This window comes from Triturus cristatus, chromosome 5_1 (genome assembly GCF_964204655.1).
Source record: "Triturus cristatus chromosome 5_1, aTriCri1.1, whole genome shotgun sequence".
In the NCBI taxonomy this organism is placed as follows: domain Eukaryota; kingdom Metazoa; phylum Chordata; class Amphibia; order Caudata; family Salamandridae; genus Triturus; species Triturus cristatus.
In genome coordinates this window covers 152,128,529-152,152,792 of record NC_140587.1, presented here as the reverse complement: position 1 = coordinate 152,152,792, position 24,264 = coordinate 152,128,529, and positions in this window count along the sequence as shown.

Genomic DNA, 24,264 nt, shown 5'->3' with positions numbered 1-24,264 from the left:
GCTTCTGGGCGCTTTAGGGCACCCAGAAACGGATCCTTCCAGGGCTTGGCATTGGTTATGGCACCAGCCCCGGAGGCCCCCTTTGGGGGCGGCCTCTGAAAAAACCCTCAATGAAACCAAGGTGATTGTTAATGGCGCAGGGATGTGGTCACAGCTTAACGCAATGATTAAAACAGAAATGGTTCCAGAGCGTCAGGTGGGTGCCAGGCTGGAGGGTGCTGTGGGCAATGGCTGGTACTTGTCAATCCATGTTTGAAGAGCTGTCTTCCCACCAGTGCTCAATAAAGGACGCTTCAGTGTTAGCAGAAAGCACTCTGCCAAGCCACCGGAAACAGGCCGGAGTGACGCAGATCTCAAATCAAGAGATGCATTAGCTGTCAGACCTCCACGGCACCGGGCTGAGGAGCATAGTTGTATTCACGGCCTCCTGTAGAACACCAGGCCTGCTGGAAACTTGTCGGAACCCATGTGCGGGGCTGTATCTGACAAACTCACCTTTTAAAGCAGTCTATTCTCAGTTGTCTGCTTAAAGAACGTGGAAGGGGGAGGAGTGGGACATGTATGTCTGGGGACACTTCTTTGCAAACCAGGGAAGATTTTTTATTTGTTAATTACATGTTATTTTATAGTGCTAACCCGCATCAAGGGCTTCATGGAGCTGCACAGAAAAAAGGAATTGATATATACACGCACAAACACGTTATCTACTGGCGGTCGCCAGTAGATAGTTATAGTTAGGACCGTGTTTCCATAGGAAATCTGTAACATTCTATTTGGAATAACTTTGGCGCCGGTTGACGAATCCTTGCGAAATTTTCAAAATAGGTGGGGCGCTCCGCTCCGCTCCTACCCTGAAAGTCTCGGGGGGATTCGTCAAGCGGGGGCTGAGAAAAAAGGGGGGTCCCAAAACGCGTTTTCCCCATGCAATTTTCCATAGGGACCTTTAGTCCAAGGTACAGCCCGAACGGCTGAACAGAATTACTTGAAATTTGGCAGAGAGGTAGTCCTCAGCTCAGGGATGTGCCTTTTGCATATATGGAGTCAATCTGTTCAGTAGTTCCTGAGAAAATTGCAGTTAAAAGCACATACATATCTATAGCCGCGCACCGTGCGAGCACTCTAACGTGCGCGAGCGTAATTCTGATTGGTGGTTACATGTTAGTCAACATTCGAATCGGTCGAAATCAGGAAGTGTCGGCCGCCATTTTGTTTGTTTTCAGTGCGAGAGTGAAAAAGGAAGGGGGCGAACGTGAAAAAGGGGCAGGGTAGAGAGTTCCTGACCCCCTAGCCCTTGTCAGGGGGTCCCTGAAGGACCCCGAAGGCAGAATTTTTTTTTTTACATTTTTTTAAAAAAAAATCGCGGGGGTGCGTGCACCGTGCGCGCACGTTGAAAACCCCCAAAAAAATATATATAAAATTGTAAAAAAAATGTAATACGTAGTTTATTGTAAAATAAATATATAAAAAAATTATAATACATACATAACTTAGCATTTAAAAAACCGTACAAATTCACTGAAAAAACCATAGGTTTCTCACAAGTTACAGTTAGGAATTAGCATTTAAAAAACCTTGCAAATTCACTTAAAAAACCATAGGTTTCACACATGTTATAGTTAGGTGGATATTTCACTCGTAAAAAACCAATGAAATTCCCCCGTTATAGTTAGTTCAGATAACTATAACTCGCGCGGCCGCCACTCTATCACAAGGATGATGTCATGAGTGATGCCACTGACCATGTCATGAGTGATGTAATATGTGACGTCATCAGCAGTGGATTGCGGGCGCGTGAGTTATAGTTATCTGAACTAACTATAACGGGGGAATTTCATTGTTTTTTTACGAGTGAAATATCCACCTAACTATAACATGTGTGAAACCTATGGTTTTTTAAGTGAATATATATATATATATAGTTGGTGCAGTGTAACAAAGTTACAGAGAGGCGTGCACACATACAACCTTAGAAAGAAAATGAGTAAAACGGGATCAGTCAAATAGAGGATCAGTGACGTTGCTCAGTTTGCGAGAAAGTTCCTCGTAGAGCAGAGGGACATGGGTTACATGTGAACGGTGTACATGTCACGATCCTGGAACGGTTATGGGGGTCAGGGGGAGATAGGGCGTATATTCCCTCTTTACATTGTTGCGCAGCATGCGGAGCAGGAACCGGGGCGCCACCAAGGGGTGGAAAACAGGGCACGGACTACAAGTCCCAAAAGGCCATGGGACGTAGACCTTTGAGCTAGTGGAAGTACCGCCTCCCGTGAGTCAACGGCAACAAAGCCCCCCACCCTCCTTGGGGCGGGGCTTGACAAACTTCCACACTTCAAGGAAGCAGCGCTAAGCGGATGGTGTTCCCCGCTGGAGGACGAGCGCTTGCCAACACCACGAGTCACCTGTGAGCGGAGCCCTGAACGGATTGTGTCCATATGTTCTGACCCGCATTCCGAGTTATACGCAACTCTCAGAAGAGCCGACCCGGAAAACTCCGAGCTCTCGCCTGGGGCACTGACGCCCCCTCAGGTATTTAGCAGCGCGTGGAAGTAGGCGCGGTCGCGCTACTCCCACGGACGTTGCCGCGACAGTGAGTGTAACAGTCTTGGACGGCTAATCTGATTTTACCCCCCTGTGTAGTTCAACAGCGGACTCCTGGGCTGCGCGGCATGCGGAACAGGAACTTTGCTGTGTCCAGAACAGCGCTCCGCGTTCGTGCTGTGCAGTAAACAGCGCCGTGACATTTTGCCTGTTTATGTATTGGGAAGTAAGGATTACGCATCTACTGAACCCTGTTCCTCCTAGAAGGTATCCTGTCCCGAGTCCCACGCTTACCTGAGTGATAGTACAACTATAGTAAGTACTGGACCCTGGGGGTAGGGGATGTATAGCGTGCCTAGTTGTTCTGCCTCCCCTGTTTGATGCCTGTATTTCCTGTTGTTTCACCCCTTCTACAGTGTGCCACGAGGGACCTAATTCCAAGTGAAGTTGCTCTCTCCCGAGTGAGGATAGGAGACCCCACTGAAACCACAGCATTATTTGCCTTCTCCACTTCCCCTTTTTCCCCGGGGTGCCCCCTCTACGCTGTGGTGTTTTGTAGCCCATTGTGTGGGGTTGCACGCGGGAGAGGAAGGGGGCTCTCTACGTACCATCATTCCTACTGGCAGACCTTTGAGGTTAGTGGCTTCTTGGTCCTTCGGCTACTGACAGCCTGACAGTACATAAGAATTAGGGTGCACCAGCGAAACGAACTGGGTCAGGACCGCTTGACAGATGGAGGCAGGCGACAAGTCCTTATGCGCACAGAGGATTCTAGGGCATGGTAAATGTATATCACACATATGCACGCAAGAACACGGATGAGCTAAAGAGAACAGTGTCCGGGTATCTGCAGAGTGCATAGACGGAGCTGGAGCAGGGACCATAAATCCGAAATACCAAGGTCTATGTTAGCATTGCAGGGTGAACATGACCGTAACTTGGCACCACTGTTACTTATACCACAAGCTATGGAGTTCACGTTTGAAGGTGTCCGGAGGGATCGTTCCCGAGGGAAACCGAAAGTGGCGTTCCATGGTTTTGGGGCCACTCCAGACGAGCCCTGTTTCAATTATTTGTTAATTGGGGGTTTTGAAACGTCAAAGCATAGAGCAGTGTTTCTTCTGGGAAGATCTCGCTCCCCCAGAAATTGTACGCTTTCTCAAGAGGAGTTGTAACATGTGATGGTAGAGTGCCTAATAGGCAATGCAGGCCAGCGAGAATGTGGCCGTCAGCGGCCCCCACAGGGGGCCATTCCAGAAGGGCGGCCCTTTAATGCCATTTGGGCACCAGCTCATCCCTCTCTAGTCGTTGGGCTCCTTTGGGGGAGTCCCTTCACCAGGGAGACGCAGGGGTGTCATATCCGGTGCGCCATGGTGGGGGGAGGGTATATCTGCCTCCCTCGTCCCTCCTGGCGGTCTCTGTCTCACCAGCCACACCGTTGTCTTGTCATTGAACGTCGCCGTTGTTGGTCGTACGAGTGCGGTTGGTCAGGGACTCCTTCGGGTAAAGAGGTGAGTCAGCTCCCTCTCCACGCTCCGATAATTCATTGCTACTAGCCGGTAGTGATCCGTCCCACCCCTTTTCACCCTCGTCGGTGCGCTGCCCGGCCCCGCTGGAGGGCCGCTGGTTTGCGGTATATGCGGCAGGGGGACGTTGTGAGGACTGTGGCCTCGCTGGAGGGCCGCTGGTTTGCAGTATATGCGGTAGGAGGGACGTTGTGAGGGCTGCTGGGGGCCGGAGAGAGGGCGGTCTTGTCGCAGGCTCAATATTAAATTACTCTGCACGGCGTGATTGGCGGTGGCGTAGACGGCACGTGCTTGATGGGGGACATTGTGGGTGCAGAGGCCCGGGTCGCGTGTATTTTCGATTAGCGAGGGGAGCGTGAGGCACCTGGGTTCGGGGGCACAGGGCTCCTGCCCTGCACTGTATTGCCCACACGCCACGGTTTTGAGAGTAGTTGGGGTGGGCTTCTGTCCCGCCGGGAGGCCGCGTGAGTTTCTATCCCTGGGCTGGTGAAACATCCGCTGGTGGGACACAGAGCTACTTTGGCAGACAGAGCGCCTCCGGCAGCGTTTCAGGAGCTGCCCGGGTGGTATCGCTACGATCCCCAAAGCACAGCGGTTCTGAGGCCCTCCTTCAGCGAGCCAGCACCAGCCGGGAGGGTGCCACGAGAGCCTTTGGGCCCTCCCCGGCACCACAGTCAAGCTGCTTTTGCTCCAGCTTCAGCACACTGGGGCGGTTTTAGAAGTGCAGGGTGTCCGGCTCAGTGAACCGCAGCAACCTCGGTTGATGTCGAGGCAGCTGAGGGATATCAATCACCTCCGAGCCTATGGTGACGGTCACGAGCGGATCTCAACAGGGCCCATTCAGACCCTCATCTAAGAAGGGCAGTATGGAGAGACTATTTTGGGTAGCCGTAATGTACCGGGATTACCCCTTGTGGTGTTGTGTTGCAGCGAGCCCGGGCTGTGGCTCTGATGCATTGGGAATTTCGGTTGGCCTGTGCCAGTTTCAGGGCTTCGGGAAAGCATGCCTAGTTGATAGTATATCGGATGCAAATGTTTGATTCAGTAACGACGAGGCACACAGGGCTGGTTGCGACCGATCCGTTTTTTAGGTCGAGGACTACCGGTCTGCCGAAGGCAGAACCGGAAGTCGAGATTTAATGTTTCCTAGAGTGGCTATTTAGCCCGCCTCTCTTTTTGCTTCTCCTCCATTGGCTGGCTTCCTAAACGGAGGCCAGCCATTGGAGGAGAGAGCCGTCCCTCCAAATAGGCTCCGTCTTTTTCAGATTCGGGGGCGTGTTTCTTGCTGTTCTTTCCACTTTTTAGCCACGCCCTTTTTCGAACAGCAGGAACACGCCCCCGAATCAGAAAAAGTTTGGAAGCTTCTATCCGCCATTTTTTATGTATCGTCTGGCCGTGAGGATCTTCTTGCTGTTGTGCACGAGTAAGGTAAGCCATCTTGTTCTTTTTTCAGCTCTCTGTGAGAGTGTGTGTTTTTTCCTATTTCGAAACTTGCCTGCCACCACAATCTGCAATAAAAACAGCCAAAAGAAGCACATTTACAATATTGGTAAACCTTAATTAAGTGGGATTTATTTGTTTACGTTGGCGCCTTTCACTGCGTCACTCTTGACCCGATCACAAGAGTGATAATACCTTTTTAACAAATGCTATTTATTTGAAGACAAATAACATGAACGTGGACATACATGGCAGGGGGTGGGCAGCGGTATCGGGGGTTCGCAGAGCTCTTGTTGCCATTTAACTGTCAGTGTATTTGAACAAACGGCTCGTGCTGCCTGACGTGAGCAGTGAATGGCTTTGCTGTTTTCCATTATCTTTATGAAATGTTCCCAAGTCTAGGGGTGCTGCAGCCCCAGCCGCGCCCCTACTTCCAGCGACTCTGTCCGTGGGGGAGGGGGGCTTCGCGCCGATTTACTGCTCTCTTTCTCTCTGTTGGAGGGGTGTTGGGTCCGTTTCCTGCCTAGGGGCCGTATACCAGTCTGTATCTATCTGGTCATGGAAGTATCATGCCTGGTGCCTATCATATCTCTTGGTGCTCATGGGGCACTTTGCGGGTGGGATATGGGGGTTCTTTTCTTCTGTTTGTCCTCCTCGGCTCTTCTGGTCAGAGAGCGGGGCGCCTCTCTTGTCCGAGCTGGTCCGTTTCACCCGCTCTCCGTTGCCTCCTAGTGTTGTGTTAAAGGAGTCTCGCGCCTCTCTCGGGCCCACACTTTTTCGGGGAAGGTGTGTGGGGGTGTGTGTGATGAACGTGTTCTGCCTCGTGCCTTTCTCATGGCCTCTCTTCATCGTAAGGGCCCCTATATGGGTAGGTTATTTATGGCTGTTAAGATCTCAAAATGGCCTGATTTCCCGACACGCTTCTCCCTCTGTCCTCATCTCATTTTGCCCCGCATACACCTCACTCTCTCTTTTTTTCTTTACTTCTCCGTCTCCCTCCCCTCTACTTTTTCCTAACACATTTCTTCTTAACGCATTTCCCTCACTACCTTCCGTCCTTCCCCTCACACTACCCATACTCAACCCCTTTCCTGCACCTCGCAATACAACATTTCTTTCCTCTCTCTCCTCCCCCACACACCTCGATGCTCGTTCACTTTGCTGTCACTGACGTCCCCTCACACAGTTTTCACGCTACCTTCTCTGCTTTACCAATACATCGGTAATCGGAAATCATTGGTGCAGACTGTAAACTGGCCCCGGGGCCCAGGAGTGACGGGGGCCCCTTGCTCCATAGTAATGGCTCCTTTTTAATTCCCAACCATAGTACTGGGGATCCCTTTTCTTTGCTTGCAGTAAGGCACTGGCACCCTTCTACGCCATTGCACTTCATTCTCTTTGCTTTTGTCTTTACAAACTCCATTTTCTTCCTCCTTTCCACCCTTTTACTTGCTTTTCTTTCTTATTATTCCCACACCCTATCCCGACTTTCCTTTCCCCACACATTTGTACACAATCTTATAGGTAATGCAGGTAACTATCCACCTCACTCTCTATCTCACTACCTCACTCTCTATCTACCTCACTCTCTCTCACTACCTCACTCTCTATTTCAATACCTCACTCTCTCTATCTCACTACCTCACTCTCTCTCTGCTAATGCAATAGGTATCACATATGCAAAAAAAAGCTAATGCCAATAGAAATGACAATGCCATTTATTTAGGGATACAAAAATGATAAAAAAATAATGAGCAATACCAATAGCTCTACCTATAATATTGCCGAGACCATTGCATTGTAAATGCTTGTTAAACGTTATAATGTTTGTTACATGTCTCACATGCTGATGTCCATTTAAACCGAGTTATTTGTTTCGTTTCACGTACGATTAACTCAAGCGGTTACAGTGTGGCACTTGGAATAACAGAGTTGCCGGTTCGATCCCCCGCGGGACCGCTGCAGCACCGGGACCTGGGCGGCACCAGGTTGCTGGGCGAACACTGTTAGCAAAGGCAGATAGGGCTGGGTCGGCAGCGGCCACAAGTGGAATTCAAGGGCGCAGCAGTGGGTTACCAGCGCATGGGGGAGGTGCGAGGGCGGTTTCAGAGGATCCCGAAAGCGAAACCTAGGAGCGCGAGTACCAGGTGCATGGCATGTGCCCCCGGTCCGTAGTGGGTGCAGCAATGCCCACGGATTGCCGTTGCGAGGATACACTGGGTTTAGGGGCGGTTGGTGGTGGAGGGCCGTGCCTGTATGCTAACAATGACATTTTACTGTCTTCACAGCTAGGAACATTTCGGGCTCTATCCCTGGAAGCCGGTCGCTCTGGACCAATAAGGAGGTTTGTGTCTAAGGGACAAAAAGGCATTGGTGAGGTGATTGTTAAAGCATGAGGGCGATCCAATGCCACAAATGCGCACCCCGCACTGGGAGCCTGTGAGAGGAGGGGCAGTAGGCATGGGAGGTATCCAGACAAACCGTGGGCGAAAACGTTTGGGCGGGGGGCCGGCGGGGCAATATGAGCCTTAAGGGATGGGCTCGGATTGTGGTGAAGTGTCTCATCCTACAATTTGATTTGCGCCAACCAAATCACCCCTGGATCCGTTGTCGTGGACCCTTCGCCACCACAAGTGCACCGACCATCCATCGCTCCGATCCATTTCTTCCTGTGACCGTTCAGGAGGTTAGGTTGTCAGGAATCAAGCAGTGAAGTAAGTATCGGGGCACGAGTGGGATGGACACGTGCCGAGGATTGGGGAACAGGGCCCCCTGCGGCCCAGCAGTGTGGTGGCACCCTCAAGGAGGGGCAGGGCAAGTATTTATGATTTTCTCTCCCCCAGGACACGTCTAGACAGTCGGCGCAACAATCCGTAGTCATGAACAGCCAAGGAACTCCCGCCCCATTCTTCTCGCAAATCAGCTGTGTAGATGAGTCCCAGCCCAGCACGTCGCAGGAGAGACTTTGGGAGAATTTCATGGCCATGGCCAAGGCTAAAGGAGCGGAATGGCACAAGGATTCCTCGACGCCCGAGGGCAGGAGGATTCCGGGGTGGTGGCTGATATCCCACCTGTGACACAGGCGGGGCTGGAGGACTGGGGATCAGCCAGATCCAAGCATGTGCGCAGGCCCACCAACAAGGACTTTCTGTTGAACCCGCCCCCAGCGAAGGTCAGAGTAGTGATCACCTCCCCAAGAACCAGGACCCACAGAGGTACCGGCGGCCGCACCGAACACTGCCATAGCTGGCACCGAGAACTTTGAAAAAATGGGTAAGGTGATGGACAATATGCTGAGTTTGATGGGGCAATTTCAGATGAGGTTAGATTCCATCCGTTGCCGGCTACAGCGCCCGCGGCACCTGGGGTACTAATTGTAATGCAGGTTTGGGGGGGCCAGGCCAGCACCGCAAATACAGCCATTAAGGTGGTGGGGACTGGGGCCACCACGGGGGCAGGGCCATGGCCAACGCAGCGTTGGACACCAGCAACACAGTACCAGTCACTTCTGCCCCGGCTTTGGGGGGCAACCAGCTGGCGACACTCACAAAGGCTAATAACGCGGCCGTAGCGAGTTCCCCGCCGATCGGCGGACCGGGGCAGTGACGACCATCCCACACAACCCAACACCATCACCCCCCCTTCTGATCCCCAACAACCAGCAGCGGTTGCGGCGCCCCTGCCACCCATTACGGTGGCACCCTTGGTGTCGGGCGTTGTTGACTGTCTTGGTAGGTGCCCCAGGCGGCTAAAGAGGGGATTTGGAGGCAAGAATTTGTTGATATCCTGACCTTATTAATGCACGGGCGGCAGGAGCAGATACTAGGAAAATGGGGGGAAAAGAGGAGGATAAGAAGGTGAGATACCAACGTTGGCCGGAAAAAATGATGGAGAACTGATGTGGAGGCATTCACTATCCTGTCAGCAGTAATTATGGAGAAGTATCCAGAGCAGGGACAGGCATTAATGCAATATTCCCACACCATACAACAGGAGGCAAAACTGTCAGGCGGGATTGGGTGGTTCAACTATGATCAGGACTTTCGCAAGAGAATGGCCCTATGCCCGGAGTTAGGGTGGGATCAAAAAGAGATCCAGTTCTGGGTTCAACACATGGGAAAATTCACCGCTGAGCAAAAGGATGGGGCGGCCAGGAATCAGAAGGGGTGGGACAACCAGAAAGGGACCAGGCAGACTGGGAAGCGCTCTTTCAAACAGCCTTCTCGAGGTAGCCAGGGAGGGGGACAGAAGCAATAAATTAGGAAATTCAACTTCGGCACCTGCAGGCTGTATAATGCAGGGTCATGCTCCTGGGGCAAGGTCTGCAAGTTTGCCCACAGCTGCAGCAAGTGTGGGGCCACACACCCGGCCGTGTCATGCACTGTCAGGCGAGAGAGTCCACCTCCTGCCACTGGGAGACAAGATAACCAGTAGCATAGAGGAGACAGGACAACCCGCTACCTCCCCCTCCCCGGCTCACGCTCCAACGCCGGCGAGCGCCACCCTGCCGAACGCTAATGTCAAGGGGCCCATCATCATACACAACCTCCTTCCCCTGCTCAAGTCTTTCCCAACACTAAAGACAGACTGCTCTAAGCTCACGGCTTTGTGGAGGAGTTCAGGATTCCATACCAGCACCCCCTGGGTTGTAGGGATGCAGAAAATCTCAAGTCAGCCAGGGGATTGCCGGGAGTAGTAAGGGAGAAGGTTCAGAAGGAGGTGGCACTGGGCAGGGTAGCATGTCCCTTCAATCACCCCCCCTGGACCATTTCCTAATCTCCCCATTGGGTGTGGTCCCCAAGAAGGAGCCAGGGGCCTACCGGTTGATCCACCATCTGTCCTACCCGGATGGCGACTCGGTGAACCACTGGTTGGAAGAGGGGTCATGTTCAATCTCTTACTGCTCTCTAGACATGGCAGTGGACATGGTAAGGAGAGCAGGTAAGGGGGCCTGGCTGGCCAAGGCTGACATCGAGTCTGCCTCCTGCCTACTCCCGGTTTACCCGGGCAGTCAGCACCTCTTGGGGTTCAAATGGCAGGGCGAAGTGTTCTTTTATTGCTGCATGCCCATGGGCTGCGCGGTGTCCTGTGCGTACTTTGAGGCCTTCAGCTCCTTCCTCCAGTGGGCGCTCTCCTGGGCATACGGCATAGAGGGAGCAACACACTACCTGGATGACTTCCTGTTCATCGGGGTTTAGGGACACAGGAATGCAGCAAGGGATTACAGTGCTTCCAAGATCTGGCGGGGCATCTAGGGGTCACCCTGGCACCGGCTAAGACTGAAGGTCTGGCCCAGGTTCTCACGTTTTTGGGCATCGGACTGGACACCATCAAGGGTGAGTCTAGGCTCCCTGCCGAGAAGGATGAGGATCTGCGGCAGGATATCCAGGCGTTACTGGGCAAGGACAAGGCTACCCTGGGCGCGGTCCAGTGTCTGTCGGGTAAACTGAACTTCGCAGCGAGAGTCATCCCGGCTGGGAGAGTATTTGCAAGAAGGCTAGCTAGAGCAACGGCCAAGGAACACAAGAAACATCATCTGGTGAGGCTGGGCAGAGGTTTGAAGGAGGACCTTCTAATGTGGTTCGAGTTACTAAGGCACTTTAATGGGACAGTGATCTGGAGAGCCCCCTGGGCAGGCAGTCCTGAACTGTGCCTCTTCACCGATGCCTCGAGGAGAGAGGGTTTCGGTGCCATAATGGGGGATGAATGGTGTGCGCAGAAGTGGCCTAATGCATGGCGGCAGTGTAAAATAACCCTGAACATAACTGTACTGGAGCTGTTTCCCACTGTGATTGCTCTGCATTTGTGGCCTAAGGCGTTAGCAGACAAGAAGTTAATTTCTTGGTCTAACAACATGACGGTGGTGCAGGCAATCAATGGGCAGACAGCGAGGTGCCCCCTGGTGCTTTTCTTGTTACGGGAATTGGTTGGGGCTGGCTTGCGCTTCAATATCAAATTTAGGGCTAGGCACATCGAGGGGGTCAAAAATGCGGCAGCTGACACTCTCTCTCGTTTTCAGTGGCTCAGTTTCTGGGAGGCCTGGCCGCGGGCGAGAGCGGAGATGACACCTTTCCCGGCACACTTATGGCGCATCCTGCAGTGGAGCAGTGGTTGAGATCGTTGGGGGAACGCTCCTTGGCACCGGGGACCAGGAAGAAGTACAGGCCCATATTGACACATTTGTAAGCGTCACAGAGACCCTGAGCACAAGCTCACTTCCCCTGGACCAGAAGGTGCAGGCGTTTGTTTTATGGACCAAAGATCAGGGGAAGAGCCAATCCTGGGTCTGTGGTCACATGGCGGCAGCGAGCCATGACACTAAGCTGAAGGGTGGGCAGGACCCTACCAAGTCCTTCCTGATCAAGGCGGCCCTCAAGGGGTGGGCCAGAGAGGAGGATAGGACCCCAGACACTAGGGGCCCCATTGATTTTCCCACCCTCCAGGGGATGCTAGCTATAGTACATCAGGTCACCCACTCCCAATTTGAGGCCAGACTCTTTTCGGCAGCTTTATGCCTGGCATTCTTTGGGGCATTCAGGATGGGCGAACTGGTAGCCAGATCAAAATCAGACTTGTCTGGCGTCGCCTTAAGCAACCAGGATGTTAAAATAACGGATAAGCTAGTGATATGTATCAGGAAATCCAAAACAGATTAGGCAGGGCGAGGGGCATATGTAGTTCAGGAACCATTAGGGGATCCCAGGTATTGCCCAGTGGCTAGAGTTAGGTATTACATGTCCATGCACCCCACGGCTCAGGGGTACTTCCTGATACATGCAGACTTGGGTCCCCTGACAAAACTCCAGATAGACCGGATCATGGGTGCCTGCCTAGCTCGCACTGGCCTTGCTCGCCCTGACAAAAAGTATTCCAGCCACTCCTGTAGAAGTGGTGCGGCAACTGCGGCATTCAAGGCAGGCATGGAGCCGGAGGGCATAAAGAGGGTTGGGCGCTGGCAATTGCGTTGCTTTGAGCGTTACATTCGCCCTTGAAGGCTCAGCATGTAATTATAATATGGAGTGCAGTGGTTGTGGTGATCATTATAATTGGACATTAAACAAGTGTGTAAAAAATGGTGTCTGTTTATTCACCAGGTTCCCGAGTGTGGGTGATCGGCCTTTCATTCGTTGCCAGGTTGGCTCAGTGGGCTACACACAGGAATTGGATGTGGGGGTTTCCACAAACGCAGTTTGTTTGGATGGGCTTCCCTGGAATGAGCTGGAGCAGCATCACTAACAAACGAGAACAACGACTGGCTCAAGGGGGCGGCCTCCCCAACATCTTGGTTATCCATTTGGGGGCAATGACCTTATTCCCATGGGTAGTAGGGCACTATTACAAGCTATGAAGTCTGACTTGGGAGAAATCATCAAACGCATAGGACAATGCGAGCTCTGGCGGTCTGAAATCATCCCGCGCAGAAACTGGCCCGGGGCCAGGTCCAACGAGGCGGTGGAAAATTCTCGCAAAAGGGTCAATGGTTCTATGCGTACGTTCACAGATCAGAGGGGGCTGGATTTCATCAGGCGCAATCTGATTCAGTACAAAATTGAGGGATACTTTGAGAAGTATGGGGTCCACTTATCTCCTGTGTAGATGGACCTGTTCCTGCGTGACTTGCAGGAGGGGCTGGAAATGGTAGGTTGCAGGTGACAGTATAGCCTGTATGTGGGGGGGCTCTGGCGATGACGGGAGCCGCCTCCAGTGCTGTGGCGGAGTTACAGGGCAATCTGGAAACAGACGGGTACAGTAAGGGTACCTCTGCTGCAGACGGGTACAGTAAGGGTACTTCTGCGCGGAACAGGAGGGGTGTCAGAGCCAAAGACCAGGAGCCTCAGGGCAGGTTCCTGGAAAACCATGACAGCGCCACGTTAGTCCTTCGGGCGGTTGGGGTCCTGACCAACCGGGGGTTTGCCCTTCTATGCTCCGCCATGAAAAGGGCGTGAGTATAAGAGACCAACGTGTCACGTGATCCGGAAGAGGATCACCAAAGGTGTAGCACTGACTGGGTGTCCCACAGTGCTGGCTCATCAGGAGGGCGGGGGCAGCATAGGTTGGTACGGCTACCCGCCCTTGGATCGCCCGTAAGATAACTCACATATTGCATACTCTTGTATGGAATAAACCTGCAGCAATATTTTCCCAGAACAAAAGTTGTCTGTGTATTTATTTATCCTTGCATGCTCGGACGGTGGGTGAAGATGCCAAATAGGCACTAGGAACATCTCACGTCGAAGGGGTAATGCAGGCCAGCGAGAAGGAACATCTCGCGTCGAAGGGGTAATGCAGGCCAGCGAGAAGGAACATCTCATGTCGAAGGGGTAATGCAGGTCAGCGTGAAGGGACATCTGTTGAAGGGGTAATTTGGCCAAGTGCATTACTAATTTTAAATACCCTTATATTTTTTTTAATAATTTTTTTCTTAAAGTTTAAGTTATGCAATATACAACCATAACTATAAGACATCCATGTTGTACAATATCCAACAGAAAGTGAGAGGAAAAATATGCATTATGATCACCAGTCCACCATTACTGAGCACAAAGTTTCTAAGCCCAAGTTGTCCGACCATCCCCCCCTCCAACTCGAGCTGGTTTGATGCAGTGCAAGAATACCAATCCTCACTTGCAGTTGGGGGTTGTGTCCACTCCCGCGTCCGAGTTTTCCTCCTCTATGAAACTATCCACCAACAGCCTGCATGTTTGCAGGTCATCCTGCACTTTTTTTGTCCCTTCATGTCATTTTGATTTGTTTTTCCTGTGCCCTCGCCCATTCCAACACATCTCTGTGCCACTGGGGAAGCTGGGGGATACGGGTACTCGTCCATCCCATCGCCACTCTCCTTCTCGAATGCCAATCTAATAAACTTATGATGCATCTTTTTACCTTTTGCTCTAGAAATTACCCCCAGTATACCCTGTACGGGTCCAAGCTCCAAAATGGTGCCCCTGGCTCCCAGTAATGTAGTGAAGACTTGCAACCAGTATTGGTGTAATGTGGGGTAATTACAGGCTAAGTGCAGAAAGTTTTCCACAGGTGATTGACATCTGGGGCAGGTAGCGGCTCTATCGGGATAAATTTTTCTAAGAATTACCGGGGTCATGTATATTCTATGAAGGAAATTGAATTAGAACAATTTAAATCAAGCATTACTGGAGACCTCCCTGATCTGTGCACATACTGTGTCCCATAACCTTCTGGTGAGCAGGTCCCCAAGACTCTTTTCCCATGCCCCCTTGCCCTTCTGTGGTGTAACGGAGACATCCTGCCATATTGCCCTATACAAATGAGTGACAGTGTGTCGGGTTGGTCCCAGTTGTAGGATGGCTTGCAAGGTATGTTTCAAGACAGGAGTGGATGGAAACTCTTTCCAGATTGACTTTGCCATTTTTGCTAATTTGGTATAATAGAGGAACTATCCTGGCTTCACCCCGAATGCCTCCTGGGCTTCTTGGAATGTAATAAATCTGTCTACTGGGTAGAGATCCCCCAAGGTATTACAGCCGCCATCACACCATCGGTTCATGGCCATCGCCTCAGTCTTTTGGTGGAAGAGTGTCAGTGCCCATTTGTTAAGTTCTCTTACAAATGGGGGTCTGCAGATTGTGCCGCGCAATGTGATCCCACATCACCCCCATCTGTCGAACTATGTTAGAAATTCCCTAGGAATGAGGCTCCCTTTAATAAGCAGAGCCAGGAGTGAGGCATCCCCGCAAGTGCCTTTAACCAGTCTCTTTTCCCAAGTGTCCTCCTCTGCCACCCAATGGGCCGAATGTGTTGTATGTGCGCTCCATAGTCCAAAGTTTCCAGATCCGAGAACCCTAATCCTCCTTCTGCCATAAGGCCATTCTTGGTTATCATGTACAGAGGAGAGCACAGGCGTCATCCTGTATTATGCCCGGGAACAAATCCACACTGGGCGTCTGATGAATACAGGCCCCAGCTAGGCCCGCAAAGCACAAGGGTTCGCTCTCCTGTAACGAAATCTATAAGGAAGTTGGCACGGAAACTGCAAAGTACAAAAACAATGTTTATTAACCCTTAAGGGTGGTCCTACAATCCATACAACACTCTTCAGTATTGCATGGAGTAGCACACAGAACTTGCGTACATAGTCCCCTTTTATACACAGCAGAGGGGCTCATAGTGGGTGGATACAACATGAGGTTTGAAGAACATTACCATTTAGGGTCATTCTCGATACTGAATCAATACATGGGCGGAGCTAACACACTCCTTGAGCCCGCGGGAGGACATGGTCAAGCAAAGCTAATTATAACAGATGTGGTCAAGTCGGGGCATGCGCCAGACGGACAAGAGAGAGCTATTTATAAACTGTTGCTAGGCAGATTACAAGAGCAACTAACACAGAGGTCGGACTCTCCTCGTGGTGAACACATGGCAGCATGCCAATACAAAATGGAGTCCGGACTTCGGTCAACATAACGGAGAAAACATGATCGCAAGGGGAAGCATTAATGTTTTCAGTAAATGCTTAATCACATTTCTGCTTTAATTTACAACAGACGACCCTTTCAGCATTTACTGAAGACATCTGGCTTCCAAGAATAATCATCGTATATGTCAATTATCATCATTCCTTTAACCTCTTTAGCTAGACCCTTCTGGCGGGCAACATCGGCAATAGCTTTCTTATCTGGAATGCAGAATGAAATGCATACGGAACAGCACAATGGTCCACATTGAATACACATACAGAGAAAGAACAGAATTGCTATAATAATGCAGAGACCAGTTAAGACCTTCCATCCCCAGGCAGTAACCAACGCCCAAAACCATCCAGAAAAGGACCAAGTGCCGTTTTCTGTGTGGATTTCAGCTGCTATTTTATGCAGTTTGTTAATGGCGTTATAAACGGATGGCGTATGATCAGGGATGAACACACAGCAGCTACTTCCAATAATTTTACAGGCTCCTCCTCGATCAGCTAGCATTACATCTAATACCATACGATTCTGCAATGCAACAATCCTAGTAATTTGTAACTCTTCCGTAAGATTCCCAAGAGCAGCAGCAGTCTGATTAGTCACAGCTTCTACCACTCTTGTCAATCTTCGGATCTTCCTACTATTCAAAGCGGCTCCAACAAAGAAAAACAGTCCTAAGTTAAAATCAATATACTGTTGCAAGCTGGTATCGGTTTGATCCACATCATCAATCGATAGAGTACGTTTATATCTATTTACAGTCACATTATTCAACAGTTTTAAATCCTTATGATATGACGCGGGTGCTAAGAATACAGGAGGTAATAGGAATGATACATAGCATACCCCAGACCACCCAGCCGGCAAACGGTAATAGCCTTTATTTCCACATACAAAGTAGGTATTATGGGACGCTAGGAAGGTGCTGTTGTTTAACCCATCGATGTTTAATACGGTTATACAATCACTGACACCCACAGGGATAAAACCCACACTCTGGACACACAGGTCCGCTTGGGCTTGTGCTACTTGGATTACGAATTTGTCCTTCCCCACAGTGTCTCTGGTGTTCGTGAAGATATAGGGGATGGATTCATTGTCCGGTCGGTACTCTTCCCATTCCCAAATTGTCCCATTCGCTTGTGGATATCCATTCTTGTCCTGATGGCATTCTTTATTAAGTCTGAAAAGCAATCGTCCCACTGTCGGTCTCCGAGTGGCAAAAAGCAAAGTATACCATGCTCTACAAGAGCCATTATGAGAGAAAGGAAGTGGTATAAATGGCGTACCTCCTTTCTTCTGATGGGCTGGCATCATCCCACATATCCAACAGTTCGTAGCGTTTGTAGCAACGTGGGTGTGATGCAGCATCTGAATGAAAGTGTTATTCAAATAGGATTGTCGATGCTTCAACTCTTGATATGGCAATGTATAAAAGTAGTGCTCCGCAGGCACTGGAGTCGTCAACACAAGCGTCTTTCGAGCAGGAGTTGCCTCCTCCACAAACCATGTGGTTATACCAACGATAGCTACTGTTAGCATGAACCCCAACGCACAAAGAATTTTCTTCTTCTCCATGTCACAGGAAACAATACCCTGATATCTTCCTGAAACTAAAAAGTCTGTCAGAACTCTTCCCCTTGGGCAGCGGTTGATTTCTTCACCAGCGGGCCAAGACGGGTGTCGCTACACTAATGCAGGGCTGATCCCCCCCTTGCCTCATCGGCTCTCCGTTTCACTAACCCAAGGGCCGTTCTGACAGTATGTCCCGGTACTGGAAACCTCACTTCCTTGGTCGCAGATGATATCGCCTTCCTCCAGAAGTCGCGTGGTCCGGAAAGAGCTCCCCAGTGTCGTTTGGCTCTGCAGCGCAGCCTGTCTCTGCTGCTAGGATGTCTCGTTGATCGGTCAGCACGGCAGACTTCACCAATCCGGGCGGTACCTTTCGACAGTGCAAGGAATGGATCCAATTCTTCCTGTTCGAGACTCGCACTGCCGTCCTCGTTGCAAGAAGGACTTGCTCAGGTCCTACCCATCTCGGCTCCAAACTGTTCGATCTGTCGAAAACCTTTATCATTACATGATCTCCAGGCCGGAGACCATGTCCTTCGCCAGTAGACCGATCAGGGAGCGCCTCTCGGACCTGTTGATGAATAGAAACCAAATTATCCGTTAACTGTGCCAGATAATCACTCATCATTACACAAGGTACATCATACACAGCCTTAGGCCTGGGTGGACCCCAAATATTCATTGGGCGTCCAAATACTATCTCATAGGGTGTAAGGCCGGTTCGAGAGTGTGGCACCGACCTAATTGACAATAACGCCAGTGGCAAGGCGTCTGGCCAAGTCAAAGATGTTGAAGCTTGAATTTTGGCGATCTTAAGCTTCAGCGTACCATTATACTTCTCGACTAGTCCTGCAGACTGGGGGTGGAACACGGCGTGGAACTTCTGGGTGATGCCTAGGCCCTTCAAGACATACTTTATAACATCCGCTACAAAGTGAGGGCCATTATCACTCCACAGAAGTCTACAGACGCCGTATCGGGGGAAAAACTCTTTCAGCAATAGCTTCGCTGTAGTCATTGCAGTATTGTCTTTCGCAGGGTACGCCTCAACCCATTTACTGAAGGCGCAAACCACTACTAGAACATACTTCAAATTGTTACAGCGTTCAAGCTGGATGTAATCCATCTGTAGAACCTCAAAGGGTGCAGTGGGCGTCGCAAATCCTCCTGCTGGAGTTCGCGTGCCTTTCCCTGGGTTATACTTCAGACAGATCATACAGGTCTGCACCACCCTCTTTGCCGTGCTAGCAATCTCTGGATGCTCCCAGACTTGGGTAAGCAATTTCACAATTGCGGAAGCTCCAACATGTGCTAGCCCATGTGCCATCTGAACCATAGGTTGTACAAAGGCCGTGGGTAATTTCCATCTATCCATCTGCTTATTTCTCCAGCAACCCTCGTCATCCAGTTCTCCTTCGCTAGCCCATTGTTCCCGCTCTTTGTCAGAAGCGGTCTTTTGTATTTCTCGCACTTCCTCCTTCGCATCATGCCATCTCTCCACCTGTGACTTTACTACATACATGGCAGTAGTACCGGGCTGCATCGCAGTCTCCCGTGCTACTCGATCCGCTAACGCATTCCCTTCTCCAACCTTATCAACCACTTTCCTATGGGCGCTACACTTAACAATGGCGATTTTCTTTGGGTATGTCAATGCAGTTAAAAGGTTGTGGACTAACTCCCCATGCATTATCTGTACCCCATGTGACGTTAGAAACCCTCTCTCCTTCCAGAGTAGGCCGAAATCGTGCGCTACTCCGAAGGCATAGCGGCTGTCTGTGTAAACATTCACACACAATCCTGTACTGAGCTCACACGCTCGCGTTAACGCTATCAGTTCCGCTGCTTGAGCTGATTTCTGTGGTATGCGTGCTGTCTCCACTATCGTCTGTAACGTGGTAATTGCATACGCTGCTGAAGCCGTACCATCTGGTAGCTTCAGGCAAGATCCATCTACCCACAATTCCCCATCTACCTCTGAAAAGGGCGTATCCTGGAGATCAATACGACCCTTTGTTTGTTCCTCAGTCACAAGAATACAATCATGCACTTTCTGTGCCTCAGGCTGGGTCTCGGGGTATGGCAACAATGTGGCCGGGTTTAATGTCACGCACCTTTTCAACGTAATATGAGGAGCCAAAAGCGTCAACTCATATCCCGTTAAACGGGCACTGGTCAAATGCTGTGTCTTTGTTTGATTAAGCAGGGCATCAACAGCATGGGGAACTAACACCAACAGTTTATGGGACAATACAATTCCTTCACTCTGCCGTATTGACACAGCTGTCGCCGCAACCGAGCGAAAACACCCTGGCAATGCTCGGGCGACAGGATCAAGTACAGCCGAAAAGTATGCACAAGGGCGCTGCTTATCGCCGTGCATCTGCACTAAGACTGATAATGCACATCCATCTTTCTCATGCACATACAACGAAAAGGGTTTTGCATAATCAGGGGTCCCTAACACTGGTGCTGAACAAAGGGCCTGTCTCAATTGCTGAAAAGCAGCGTCACACTCATCTGACCAGGGGATCGGGATGGGCGTGTCTTTTGTCAAGAGAGCTAGTAATGGCTTAGCTATGTGTGAAAACCCCAATATCCACTGTCTACAAAAAGAAACAAGACCCAAAAATGCACGCACATCCTTCTGCGTGGATGGCCTTGGTGTGTCCAAAATTACTTGGATACGATCTGGTGTGAGTGCACGCCCCTCCTTAGACAAAAGGTGACCTAAATAAGTCACCTTTGGTCTACAGAATTGCAACTTCTTTCTAGACACCTTATGATTGTGGGATGCTAAAAAGGAAAGTAAGGCTAACGTGCTCTTCTCACACAACTCCAGGGTGTCAGCCGCCAACAAGATGTCATCGACATATTGAATGAGGGCGACCCCCTCGAGTAAGGCAAAGGAGTCCAACTGTCGCTTCAAAGCCTGACTATAAATACTAGGGCTTTCTGTATAGCCCTGGGGAATTCTACAAAAACGATAAGATCTATTGTTTAATGTGAACCCAAAAAGAAATCGGCTATCAGGGTGAATGGGAATAGAAAAGAAGGCATTTTTCAAATCAATCACTGAGAACACGGTCGCCGTAGGCGGGACCAAGGTAAGCAACGTCGTGATATCAGAAACCACCGGGTACTGAGGTATCACGATCTTGTTTACCTCCCTCAAATCAATTATGAACCGATAGACTTTTGCATCCGTGTCCTTTTTCAGAATAGGGAGAATCGGGCTGTTACAGATATTATAGGGAACTTCTTCCACTACTCCTACTGCGATCAGGTCTTGCACAATCTGTATGAGAGCCTCCTCGCCCTCCTGGGAAATACGATACTGTGGGAGGCGTGGTAGTACCGCCCCCTCCTGGACACTAATGTAGACCGGAGGAATCACCATTTGTCCGACATCTGTGTCCGAAGTCGCCCATAAAGCTCGGGGGAGGGTAGCCAACAACGCATCCTCTGAGATCGTACACATCCGCCCAGATCGGGGGTAGTTGTCATTTAAAATCACCCTCACACCCTCAGGGGAACAGCGAATTGTAGCCCTAAAGTACTTTAACATATCAAGGCCCATAATGTTGTCCGGTGTGTACGGAGCAAGCAGAAACGGACAGGGCGCAGAAAAACAATCAACTTTAAATGCAAGGGGCTGTGAAAGAGGGCTTCGGGAGAGTGTACCGTCAAACCCTACCGATGTAACTATTGAGCCGGATGGGGGAGCCCCCGGAACCAAGTACCTAGACAATGCACTACGTGTCGCTCCTGTATCCACTAGGAACTGATCAGTAGAACCTAAAACCTCAGCCGATACATAAGGACCCGTCTGATCGACCGGCACCTCAACTGATTCAGACCCCCATCCAACGCATTCCTATGCATGCTGGGAATCATGATATTCCGAGCGATCGATGTCCGATACATGATACTGGTGCTGGCGATCGAAAACGTTTGAGCTATCTCGGTGCTGTCCAGCAGTATCGAAACGGACATTATCGTTGGAATTCCCTCTAAAGTTCGAGAAGCCACCTCTACCTCTTGGGCCACCCGGAGTGTGCCCCTGACGTGAAGCACGCAACGCTGGGCAATCCCTGGCCCAATGGCCCAACTGCTTGCAATACGCACACTGGTTCCTATTCAAATCAGATCGGCCCGAAGGGGGACCATAAGATCCACCCCTTCCTCTATTATTATTACCCCGTCGGGGCGGGCCATATACTTGTGCCAACATCACCTTGGTTTTGAGATCTTTCGATTTCTTCTCCTCCTGGCCCTTCGCCTCGTGCTCCTGACGCTCATAATACTGAGCGATGGTCAGAAGGGCCGTCGGTGTCGCGGAGGACCAAGAACTCTCACTCGCTTTTAACCGGGCCGCAACTGCCGGTAGCAGATTGGCCACATATTTGTCCGCGAAAAGGTGGCGGCCCGTGTCGTCAGTAAGCGACTGGCCACTAAAATCATGAAACGTCTCCTCAAAGCGCGTAAAGAAGTCCGCGACTGACTCGTCAACTTTCTGTTTACATGCAGCTAACATATTCCAGTCAATCTTTTTAGGGGGGATAATCGTCTTCAACTTAGCCACAATAGCCGCGGGGAGATCTAAAATATTCTGGGGTGGTTTCTGCGCGGGCTTCCTTTCCCTATCTTCATCCTCAAGGTCAGACCATCGAGCCTTAAAGGCAACTATATCATCTATCTTTCGGACAGACCGCCACGTGTCCGGTGGTAGAATAAGGCCAAAGAACAGGTCTATATCCGCTAAGGTCATAATGCAAGAATTCAAGGCCCCCTCGACTTCTTCATAGAAGGCCGCTGGATTCTTGCGGGGGTCAGGCAGCGCATTCTTTAATGCCATAACATCGGCCCTATGCCATGGAGTGTAAACCCAATTATATACAAAATATCCCCTTGCATCGGCGGAGTTAATATCCGAGCTAGTCCCTGCTCCCTTAGGAGGAACATACAAAGGCGCCGCCTTTCGCATTGGTTTAGCATGCACTATGTCGTCCTTATCTGACTGGGAGGCGGATGGGTGGCCCCCTGCTGCAGACGAATCCGACTGCTTCTCCTCCTCCGTTTGTTGACGTGCTTTCTCTCTAAGGGCCAGCACCTCGTCCCGCAAAGCGAACAGCCGCCGAGCCGCCTCAGAAGCCTTAGGGGGAGAAAAAACACCATTACGTAATGCTCCGGCATCCGAAGACACTTCGTCAGGCTCAAGGACACTAGAATATTTTCGGAAAGCAGCAATTACTTCTTCTGAAAAATGAGACAGAAAATACACCCTCTCTCTATCTTGCCACGACCCCCAAGTATGGAACAACTCATCCTTAGACATCTTGCCCTTAAGTGCACGGAGGGAAAGTTTCCGAAGCTCAGCCATATGCTCGGTCGATAACATGGACCGTGTGTCGACCTTACCCGGAGCCGGGCCAGAATCTTGCGGCCGCGGAGCAGATGCGCCAACGTAAGGGGGCGGAGAGCGATCTAGTAAATAAAAATCGTCATCAGGATTATTAAGGACAGGATAAAGTGGCTGACGAACAACATATTGACCCGAAACTTGTAGCCTACGCTCTTTCTCTTGTCTGTCCGTTTGCTCTTTGTCCTCCTGACGCTTCGCTTCCTGCGCTCGCATATGATCATTCTTTCGCTGCTCCTTATCAAACAGCGCTTTCTCACGTTTCTCTCGCTCACGCACTTCCTTCACCCATAATCGCACACACTCAAACATATCCTGACGAGCACGTCGCTTACACATACACTGTTCCACATACTCAATCTTACGTATATCAAACGATCCATACAAAGGCCATCGCAACTCAGGATCCCTCTTCGTGTATTTCCTCCATAACGTGCTGTACATTATGGAAGAAAGACCATGCTTCACGTACATATCCCTATTAGGAGTCCCCTCTGGGGGAGCTGGAGCAGATTCCTCGAGGTTCAACCGGTTTCCAAAACAGCAGCACCACTTACGGAGTGCGCTAAAAGCAGGCATGCTAGGAATAGTGCAAAATATGCAATATTATAAAGAAAATGGCACTTAATCGTTGCGCCGTTCAAAGTTTACACAGCTCCTGGAGAAATTTCTCCACATTACCTGCCTATATGTGTTGCAACGCATATATTTTCACAAAGACAAATTCAAAATATGACTAGTCACCATCAATCAAACTCAAATAGCCAGACCAGGCTTCAAAACTCGGAGCAAGTACCGTACAACGGTTCTTACCAATCAAGAGTCCAGGTTCCAACTGCCAAGCTCCACAATCGCCCAAACGGCTCTCACGGCAGGACCGACAGAAGAGGTCTCAGTCGATGACCGGCGCCACCCAGACGGTCAGCTCGGAAGGGAAGGAAGAAAAACCTCGGGATGCCAGGGCTAAGACGCCGCTGGCAGTGATCACGTCCCCGGCCAAACTCCTCACCTTCGTCGCGACCAGTCCTTCGAGCATCCGAGTCGCCGATGAGCCCCACGTGACGGGCGCCAATTGATGAATACAGGCCCCAGCTAGGCCCGCAAAGCACAAGGGTTCGCTCTCCTGTAACGAAATCTATAAGGAAGTTGGCACGGAAACTGCAAAGTACAAAAACAATGTTTATTAACCCTTAAGGGTGGTCCTACAATCCATACAACACTCTTCAGTATTGCATGGAGTAGCACACAGAACTTGCGTACATAGTCCCCTTTTATACACAGCAGAGGGGCTCATAGTGGGTGGATACAACATGAG